This window comes from Lutra lutra, chromosome 1 (genome assembly GCF_902655055.1).
Source record: "Lutra lutra chromosome 1, mLutLut1.2, whole genome shotgun sequence".
Lineage (NCBI taxonomy): Eukaryota > Metazoa > Chordata > Mammalia > Carnivora > Mustelidae > Lutra > Lutra lutra.
In genome coordinates, this window is record NC_062278.1 from 113,760,029 (window position 1) to 113,770,369 (window position 10,341).

A 10,341-nucleotide genomic window follows, 5' to 3' on the forward strand; every position below is an offset into this window, starting at 1 on the left:
GGAGCACTTTGTCTTTATAATTTAGACTATAATTTGGTTGTGATAGGGTGACACTAAGTGGCTGAAAAGGGAAAGGCTTAGTCAATAGAAATCAAAATAAGAACAAAAACTTGTGCTTGTGGTGACATTTATGACTCCCAAGCAACAACATGAGGAAATTATACTCATAGTAACTTGGAATCATTAAGAAAAAATCAACAACTAGCAATTTCTTTCCTTCTGAGTAGCTTAAGATCCTTACAAATGGATGATAAAAGCCAACAGAAATTGAATCATCAAAGCTGTATTGTTAAATAAGATATTTTCTTTCAAAATAAAAAAAAATAAATTCTCTATTGAACTTCTTGATTCAGAGGTATGTTTATTACAAGACTTTTTTTTTCTTTTTTGGTGTTATCAATAACAATAATAACAACAATCATAAAATAATATTTTGCTGTTCAGTCTATAAAATGGACTTTCAATGCAACATTGCTGAGTACATTTACTCGAAATTACTCAAATAAGTATATACATAATACTTAACTAAAATATTGCTTTTGGACCCCTTTAAGAAATATCTACATGAAGGTGGAAGGGAACATACTTCCTTCTGGCACACTGTATAGTCAATTTGTGTTATTTCCAGGAAATACTTAGTGTTTACAGAGCTGATTTTTAAAAAGCATCTACATTTCTGTTCACTGAAAATTAAAAGGACTTCCTAGTCCAATATTCATTCATTCATTCATTCATTCATTTATTCATTATTTATTTATTCTATCATTTTTTCATCTAGTAAATACTAGATTGCACTAAATAAAATTATCGCTTTTATTGGTTAAAAATGGCTAAACATTAGCAATTACATGTTTGTAATTCACTGTTTGGTAAGCACTTCTGGATAATGGTGATAGATATATGGCATCTTTCTGGAGTCCTGATCCTCTGACATGAGACAAAGCAGTCTAGTACTAACAACCCCACTGGGACAGTCCACTTTTTGTTTGGATAATTCTAGCAAAATGCAGAATTTTTTTTTTTCCTAAATTAAGCTGAGATCTTTTTTTCTGAACCTTCTACACATTGGTTCTAGTTCTGACTTTTGAACCCTCCCACCCACACAAAAACTAGTCCATTTTATGTTTCATTAGTCTGCGGATATCAGAAAACCAACTTTGCATTTATTTCTGCTTCCGTCTTGTGGTTTTCTCTTCTCTGGATGAAGCATTTTGGTTGCTTCCTCTGAAATGTGGTGATCCCAAATTGACATTGGAAAATGGCTGCTGCATCTTCTCATTGTGTTTCCCTTCTAGCTTCTGTAATAGCCTTCTCTTCTGGCTTTCCTCTTGCCTTTCAGAATCTCCTTACTTTTCCCTGGATTTTTTTTTTTTTTTTTTTTTTTAATTACTAACCCCTTCAATATCAGTGTTCCTGGGAGCCCATCCTCAGCCCTTGCCTTGTTCATTAAAGGGGCCCTGGATACAGTACCTGTCTTTTGGCTTCAACTATCATCCACAAACTAAATGTTTCCAGCTCTAGCAGAAAACTCTGAACTACAGACCTTTATATTTGACTGCCTCATAGATGTCTCTACCTGGAAGTTCTATCTATACTTCCAGCTGGACAGATCCACTCTTACTATATCCACAATACATCATCTTCTATCAAGCTGTTATTTATTCTGAATTGTCTCCATCCATTCCATTACTAGAGGCAGAAACAGATGTCCTCAGATACCATAATTCTCATTCCTTGCTTGTCTCCCTCTCTCCCCTCTCCCACACACAAGAGGTGACAAAGTTGTAGTAAAACTGTTCTTACTCTCTTTAACGCATCTACTCTTGGATTTTTTCCTACACGAGAGCTAGAACCTATCAGCCAGACTCCTATGCTCCCATAAAGGTATTCTCATCTGTTACAATTGGTGTTTCTGTGGGAGTTTGAGGACTGGAATCTCCTATTTTACCAGTAAAGCTGATGTCACTCTGTTGTTTGATTCTTGAATGTTATACCAATGTTATTTTTCTGGGATAATCCCTAATTGGTCTTAACATATTATTATTATTATTATTATTATTATTATTATTATATTATTTTGGTAACAGCTTTATGAGGATATAACTCAAATATCATATGTCACCATTTAAAGTGTAAAGTTCAATAGTTTTTAATATATTAACAGAGCTGCGCAGCTTTCATCATGACCAATTTCAGGATATTTTTATTATTCCCAAAAGAAACTGTACTCTTTAGCTGTCATTCCCTAACCCTCCAACTCCTCTATTATAGGAAACCACAATCTGCTCTCTGTCCCCATAGATTTCTCTATTCTGAACATATAATATATATGGAATTGTAGCATATGTAGTCCTTGTGATTGGCTTCTTTGACTTCACATAATGTTTTCAAAGTTTATGAATATGGCAGCAATATTATCACTTCACTCCTTTTTATGGCCACATAATACTCCATTGTAGAGATATGCCTTATTGTGTTATCCATTCATCAGTTGATGGACATTTGGATTCTTTCTACCCTTTGGCCCTTAGGAATAATGCTGCAAAGAACATTCATATACAGATTCTTCTGTGGACATATGTTTAAATTTCTGTTGGGTATATACATAGTATTGGAATTCTTGGATCAAATGGTAACTCTATATTTAAGTTTTGAGAAAATGTCACACTGTTTTCTAAAGCAGCTATACTGTTTTACATTCTCATCAGCAATGAACAAGGGTTCTGACTTTTCCCTATACTTGCCAACATTTGTTATTATCTTACTTTTTGATTCTAACCATTATACTGGGTATGAGGCGGTATTGCCTTGTGGTTTTGATTAGCAATTTCCTAATGACCAATGACTTTTGACATCTTTTCTTGTGCTTATTGATTATTTGTGTATCTTCTTGGGAGAAATATATATTTGAATCCTTTGCCTGCCCATTTAAAAAAAAAATATTTGCCTTTTTACTGTGAGCCCTTTATATATTCTGGCTACTTAGTCCCATATAAGATATATGATTTGCTAGCATATTCTTCTACTGTGTTGGTTGACTTTTCATTTTCTTGACAGTGTTTTTAAAAGTACAGAAAATTTCTATGGGGTGCTTGGCTGGCTCAGTTGGAGGAGTGTGCACCTCTTGACCTCAGTGTTGTGTGCTTGAGCCCCACGTCGGATGTAGAGATTACTTAAAAATAAAATCTTCAAAAAAATTAAGTACAAAATTTTTAAAATTTTAATGAAGCCCAATTTATCTTTTTTCCCTACGCTTAGTTGTGTTTTAGTTGTCATCCCTAAAAAAACCCCCAAAAAACCAAAAAACACAAAACTGTGCTTAATAAGATACAAAGTTCACACATATTTTTTTTTTCTGAGATTTTGATAGTTTTAGCTTCTGCACTTTGGTGCAATTCATTTTAATTCATCCATATGGTACCAAGAACTCTGCAGAAATTTAAATTGTTATATTATATGTAATGTGTCATTTTTCTCTGTTTCCAAGATATTCTCACTATCTTTGCTTGTTAGTTTGATTATAATTTCTATTCACATGGGTTTCTTTGGGTTTGTCTTGCTTGGGATTTATGGACCTTCTTGAGTCTGTAAATGTGTGTGTGTATGTGTGTGTGTGTGTGTGTGTGTGTGTGTGTGTGTGTGTATTCTTTTTCTAAAAATGTAAGGGGTTTGGTCATTTTTTTAAATCCTTTTTTTTTTTTCTCTCCCTCTCCTTAATCCTCTTTTCCTTCTGGACACCAATTATGCATATGTTAAGCCATTTTAGATTGTCCCAAGGGTCTCTGAGAACTTATTCATTTTTTCCAATCTTATTTTTTCTCTTCTTCAAATTGGTAATTTCTGTTGATCTATGTTCAAGTTCACTGACATTTTCCTCTCTCATTTCCATTCTGTTAGGTCTAAAATTTCTTTGTTGTTTTCTATTTCTTTACTGAAATTTCCTATCTTTTCTAATTTATTTTCTTTTCCCCATAAAGCACAGTATAATAGCTACTTTAAAATCTTATCATATCATTTCAACATCTGTGTCATTTTAGGTTGACATCTGTTGATTGCCTTGCCCTTAGAATAGTTCACAATTCCTAATTCTGTGTATGTTAGTTAACTTTGGATCATGTCAGGAAAATTGTGAATCCTTCATTTTTATACTGTGGATTCTGCTATAATTCTTTGGAAAACAATTTTACTCTCCTTTTAATGGTCAATCAATTCAATTATATGATAGATTACAAATTTTATCTTATTTTCTGAGAATGGTGGCTCAAATCTCAGATCAGTTTCTTAAAACTTTACTCCACTGGTTGAATCAGTCCTGTACTTAGTTCGGCTGAGACTTATGAGAATTTATTACCAGAATTAGCAATTCTTTCCCTAGATCTCTGCCATATGCCCACATCCCCTACTTCTTTTCTTTCTTTCTTTCTTTCTTTCTTTCTTTCTTTCTTTCTTTCTTTCTTTCTTTCTTCTTTTTTTGTTTCCTGTGGCCAGAAAAAAGTTGTTGGAACTTCCACACTATATCAACCTGAAGTTGTGGTTTACTTTCCAATATTTCTAAGGGAAAACAAATAAACAAAAAAAACCCTGAAAACTCCCACATGGTGTTGCTTCTCCATACCAAGACTCCTTTCCATAGTCCAGAGTTGTTTTTGTTTGTTTGTTTTGCCTAGATTTTATAGCTCTTATCAACAGTAGGGTTGAGCTATTGGAAGCTAATGTAACTATACCAGAACTGGAACTCATTAGTTTTTTTGGTAAAGTGTTGAGCCCCACTTTTTTTTTTTTTTTTTTTTTTTGGTCATATATTCCAGAGGGAATTATATATAGTACTGATTTTAAGGAAGTAGAAAGAGTGTGACAAAAGAAACTGTATTCAATTACCCTTTGAGTATATGAGGAAGCCCATGGTATAGAGAAAAAAAAAGTCTGAGTTTTATTCTTGTTTGAAATCAATTAGTTGTTTGTGCTTGGGAAAGTCATTTTGCTTTACAGTGCATCAATTTACTTAGGATTGATTATCAGACCTCTGCAGAAATCCTTTACAAACTTCATATTTCTAGAGAAAATAAGGGGTTACTATACTCAGAATCCTGACCCAGCTTCCTTAAAAGATATGTTCGATTATCAAGAAGCATTTTAGCATTTTGCCAAAGTCAAAGAGAAACCTAAGAAGTACACAGAGACTGGGTTTTGATCTGTGACTTAGTCCACAGTGTTGCAGCCCCAGGAGTCGAGGCTGAAGCAAGCACCATCTACTGATCCATCGTGCCCTCTGAGCATATTTTTCTTTGCTCAGTTTTGAGGCGGGCTTGGAATTAGGGTTCTAAATTAGAAATTATCCTATCTGCTTATGAACTTATAGATCAGTTTCATTTTTTAGAGAAAGCAATTAAGAATATGATGAGCCTGCATTAAGAGGCTGCCTGAAAGCTCTTTATGGCTCTCATCTCTTAGAAGAATAGCTAAGCCATAAAACACATCTGAAATTTATGGATTTAAGACTTAAACCATGGTGACTATAATTTTTGATTTTAATAAGCTTTTTACTCCTCAGTAAATGAATAAGGAGTAATTTTTAAATTACATTTGCTCCTTCATGCAGTTACTTTATTTCTGCTTCCTGACAACATACCCATTTGTTCATTAGAATTTGTATTCGGATATTACTTGTAACTCGCATATCGACAAAAAGCTATGGCGAAAATAATTTAGGATTTCAAGCCGTAAGTTTCACTTCATTTTAGGAAGGAGAGGACAGAGAGGAAGCAAAAGCCTTTTAAAAATATAAACGTTGTATTTTTTTATCCCATTTTAAAAATATTGGTAGAGTTTTAGACTGGAATTAGAAATTACATGATAATACCTGGCACTTGACATGAAGTGTTACCTGATCAATTTCTTTGGCAAAACCATTTAGCAATGAATACTGAAATATATTCTGCTTTAAGGTATTTTATCAACAAATTCATGCATATTGTATTGGAAATTTCACTTTTGACTGGTACATATGAATGCAGCATGATAAATACCAAAAATTATTATTATTCAGAACCTCAGAATTTCAATGGCTACGAAAAACTTATTTTCCTTTTTATTTTAGATTTTTCAAAAAAACCTGTCAATAACTCGAGCTTTAATATAATTTCACCATCTTTATGTTTTACTCATAATTCTTTTCTTAGTAACACCTCTAGAACCACAATATGTGATTTGTTTTATTATTATGACCTAGATGTTCATCTTTGCTCTCTGAAATAGGAAGGTCCTAGAAGTGAAGCCAGAAGAAATGTCTGGGTTTCTGTTGTAAGGTTAGCTGAATGTTTTTAATAAACCAAGTAACCCTCTGCTTTCCTACCACTTGAAAATGGAGGAATCCTGTTGCCATTTCCATAACAGAAGTTTGAATAAAAAGCTCTTTGAAGGGTGCCTGGGTGGCTCAGTGGGTTAGGCCCCCTGCCTTCCGCTCAGGTCATGATCCCAGGGTCCTGGAATGGAGCCCTACATCAGGCTCTCTGCTCAGCGGGGAGCCTGCTTTCCTTCCTCTCTCTCTGCCTGCCTCTCTGCCTACTTGTGATCTCTGTCTGTTAAGTAAATAAATAAAATCTTAAAAAAAAGAGCTCTTTGAAAATATTATTGTACTTTCCTATGATAGCTTGTGCATGGTGAACATTCCATATACAAATTTTTAGAATTGATAGATAGTGGTAGCCCATCCAATTCTGGTAAAATGGTGGGTGAAAGTAGTATAAAATTACTCCTGCTATGAACAACTAGAGATGCTGGATTTAAAACAACAATAAATAAAATGTGTGACTGAACTAACAAAATGGAATAAAAATCCCCAGGTGGTAAAAATGAAAAGTGGTAAGTTAATGGGCTGAATCTCTGGAAACCATAGGGCGCAATAGATAAAAGCATTGAGTATCAGACTCAGTGTACCTAGTGCTTGGATTTTAATGACCAAACATTAGTTCATTCATGTAAGAGGTTGAAAAAAAGATTGATATGTATAGCTGGAGCCCTAAGAGAATTGAAACTTCAGTGAAAAGTTAAAGTAGAATGAAAACTATACACTGACATGTGAAGCTATTAAACAGCAATGAAGCTTCTCCCTGGCTAGATTCTGGATGGAAAAAAAGAAAAAGGAAAACTTGGAAACCTGAACTCAATTCTTTGAATATTAGAATCTAAGTTACCAATAAGTACAAGATAGAGAAACTCATATTTCAATAACTAAGATAAAAATTGATTCCAAATCTGTGACTACTTAACACAGCAAACATGAAAACATTCTAAAGAGACATTCCATCATCGGATCACAAGAAAATCTCACAGAAGGAGGTCTATTGAAATATCATAATAGAAGAGTTTGGGGAAAATTATTAAGAACTAAAGAGTGAATCAGAGAATTGAGAGATAAATTGAAGAAAATCATCTGGAACGCAGCACATTCCAGCAAAATCCAATGGAATACAGCACTGTCCAGAAACAGTGAGATAGAAACATGGAAGAGAAGTTCAGAGACAGAGGGAATAGAATGAATGAATGCCCAATACACATTTGAGAGGAGTTTGACAGGAGACAATATGGAAAGTAACAACATAGTTTGAACACAACATAGTTGAGAATTTTCAGAATTAAATTTCTTCATTTTCAAGAAGCATAAGCTCTGTAAAAAATAAATAATTCCACGTTTAGACATGTTTTATTAAAACTTCAGAATATTAAATCAAAGAGAATATGTAAAATACAACTAAAATCGAGAAGACATTACATAAAAAGATCTGTAATTAGACTAACTATAGATAGCTCAACAATAACAATAGGGATCAAGATTATGCAATAATATATTTACAGTGTGGAGAGTAACTGTCAACCTATAATTCTCTGTCCAGCTAATCTCTCAAGAATGAGGGTCATATGAAGAGAATTTCAGATAAACAAAAACTGAGAGAATTTTTCCCTGACAGGATCCTCCCTCAGGAAGAAGGATTTTAAGTCCTGGAAGAAGTGGGATGCAAGAAAATATTGGAAAATATGTGACTAAATAATCTTATAATCTTTGTATTGATTGTGTGGAAAGCAAAGCTATTGATTAAACTTTAAGTAAATTTTAGAAGTTAAAAGTAACCACAGAAGAATATAAATGGCCCTGTAAAACTGAAATTAGTAGGGACAAGAACAAGACATACTATCTAAGATTAATCCAATGGAAGAATAAGAAAGAAAAAATGTAAAGAAAGCATAGTATGGAAAGTATAAAATTACATACACAAATAAAGTCATTGACTGCATAAAGTAAAATTAAGCAGCATTATAAGTATATTAGATGTGTTTTCACATTTAATTCTTGCAATGGTGTCAGACAACAAGCATCATAAGTATGTCATTTTATAGATTATGACACTGGCAATGCAAATGATCTAAATAATTTGCTTAAATTCACATAGCTAGAACTCAGAGAGTCTGGGACTGAAGTCCATTCTGTTACCACTATAGTTTCTCTATATATAAAATTCAGATGGTGAAATAAGTCTGAAGTTATCACTATTTAATACGTAAATATTTTAAGATAGTTAAATATAAATGCTATAATATAGGCTAGTAAAAGACTCTCAGGGGCACCTGAGAGCTCAGTGGGTGGCTCAGTGGGTTAAAGCCTCTGCCTTTGGGTCAGGTTCATGATCCCAGGATCCTGGGATGGAGCCCTGCATCGGGCTCTCTACTCAGCATGGAGCCTGCTTTCCTTTCTCTCTCTCTCTCTGCCTGCCTCTCTGCCTACTTGTGATCACTGTCTGTCAAATAAATAAATAAAATCTTAAAAAAAAAAAAAGACTCTCAGAGGAATGTCTGAGTAGCTTAGTCAGTTAAGTGGCTGCTGTTGGCTCAGGTCATGATCCCAGCATCCTGGGATCAAGTCCCACATCAGGCTCCTTGCTAGGCAGGGAGCCTGCTTCTCCCTCTGGCTCTGCCAGCTACTCTTTCTGCCTGTGCTCTCTCTCTCTCTCTCTGACAAATAAATAAATAAAATCTTTAAAAAGAAATAAAAGATTCTAAGAATAGATTAAAGAAACAACATCAAAATATGCTATTTACAAAAGAAAAGCCTTACATAATAAAAAATAAGTAATGATGAAATCATGAAGGTGGGAAAAATATCAAACAATGTCTAGCTAAAGAAATGCTTACCTTATTGTAATAACAAAATAGACAGTAAAGCAAAAAAAAAAAAACCACTAGAAATTAAGATTGTCATTATACAATGAAACAGGAATTTTATCAAGAAAATATACAATATTACCAAATTGCATTTTAAAGATGAGAGCAAAAAAAAAAAAAAAAACTGCAAATCTAAAGATTTACTTGGAAAATATACAAAGAATCAGCTTCTTTCCTTCCTTTCTCTCAACCATTTTGGCAGCTGTTCTTGGTTGGGACCATCCTGCACCCAAAGGCAGGAAGATGGTGGCTGCAAAGAAGACAAAAAATTCCCTGGAATTGATCAACTCTAGGTTCCATATCATCATGAAAAGTGGAAAGCATGTGGTGAGGTACAAGCAGACTCTGAAAATGATCAGATATGGCTAAGTCAAACTGGTCATCTTTGCCAACAACTGCCCAGCCTTGAAGAAATCTGAAATAGAATACCATGTCACATTGGCCAAAACTAGTGTCTACCACCACGGTGTCAATAATACTGAATTGGGCACAGTGTGTGGGAAATACTACAGAGTATGATATTGGCTATCATTGATCCAGGCGATTCTGAGAACATTAGAAGTTTCCAGAACAGACTGGTGAAAAGTAAATCATGTAAAATTTTTCTTTAATAAAATTAGCCAGAGCTTGTTTTAAACACACATACACACACAATCAGCCAAAGAATAGCATTATTTCCTTGATATTTATATATCAGAAAATATTCACAGCATAATTTCCCTTTAGCTTTATAAATACCCTTTGCTAACACTCATGCTCAAATTAACAAATCAAACTTGTTCAGAGCTCAAGGGATGGATATTTTAGCTAAACTTTCAAGCATGCCTTGGACATAGTACTAATAATGTTTCATCTTAAACAAATTTATTCATGAAAACGTTCCTGATTTTTCCAACTAGACACGTCTCTCCTTATTTTGAATATCCAAAGTACTTTGCTTATATTACTTTACTGAGCATGTCTTACATTAACTTGGTGGTTCTCAGTAAAGCACATATTTCCCCACCAGGGAACATTTGGCAATGCCTGGTGACATTTTTGGCTCTCTCAGTTGTGGGGAATCTTGTGGTGGGTAGAGGCCAGAAACAACGCTCAGCATTCTAAAATACACAGCGCATTTCCCTA

At 34.0% G+C, this 10,341-nt stretch overlaps 1 pseudogene; it reads left to right on the top strand.

Moving 5' to 3' along the window:
- The first annotated feature begins 9,459 nt into the window (after positions 1 to 9,459).
- Positions 9,460 to 9,805, top strand: LOC125082630 (60S ribosomal protein L30-like; annotated as a pseudogene).
- Positions 9,806 to 10,341: the final 536 nt, after the last annotated feature.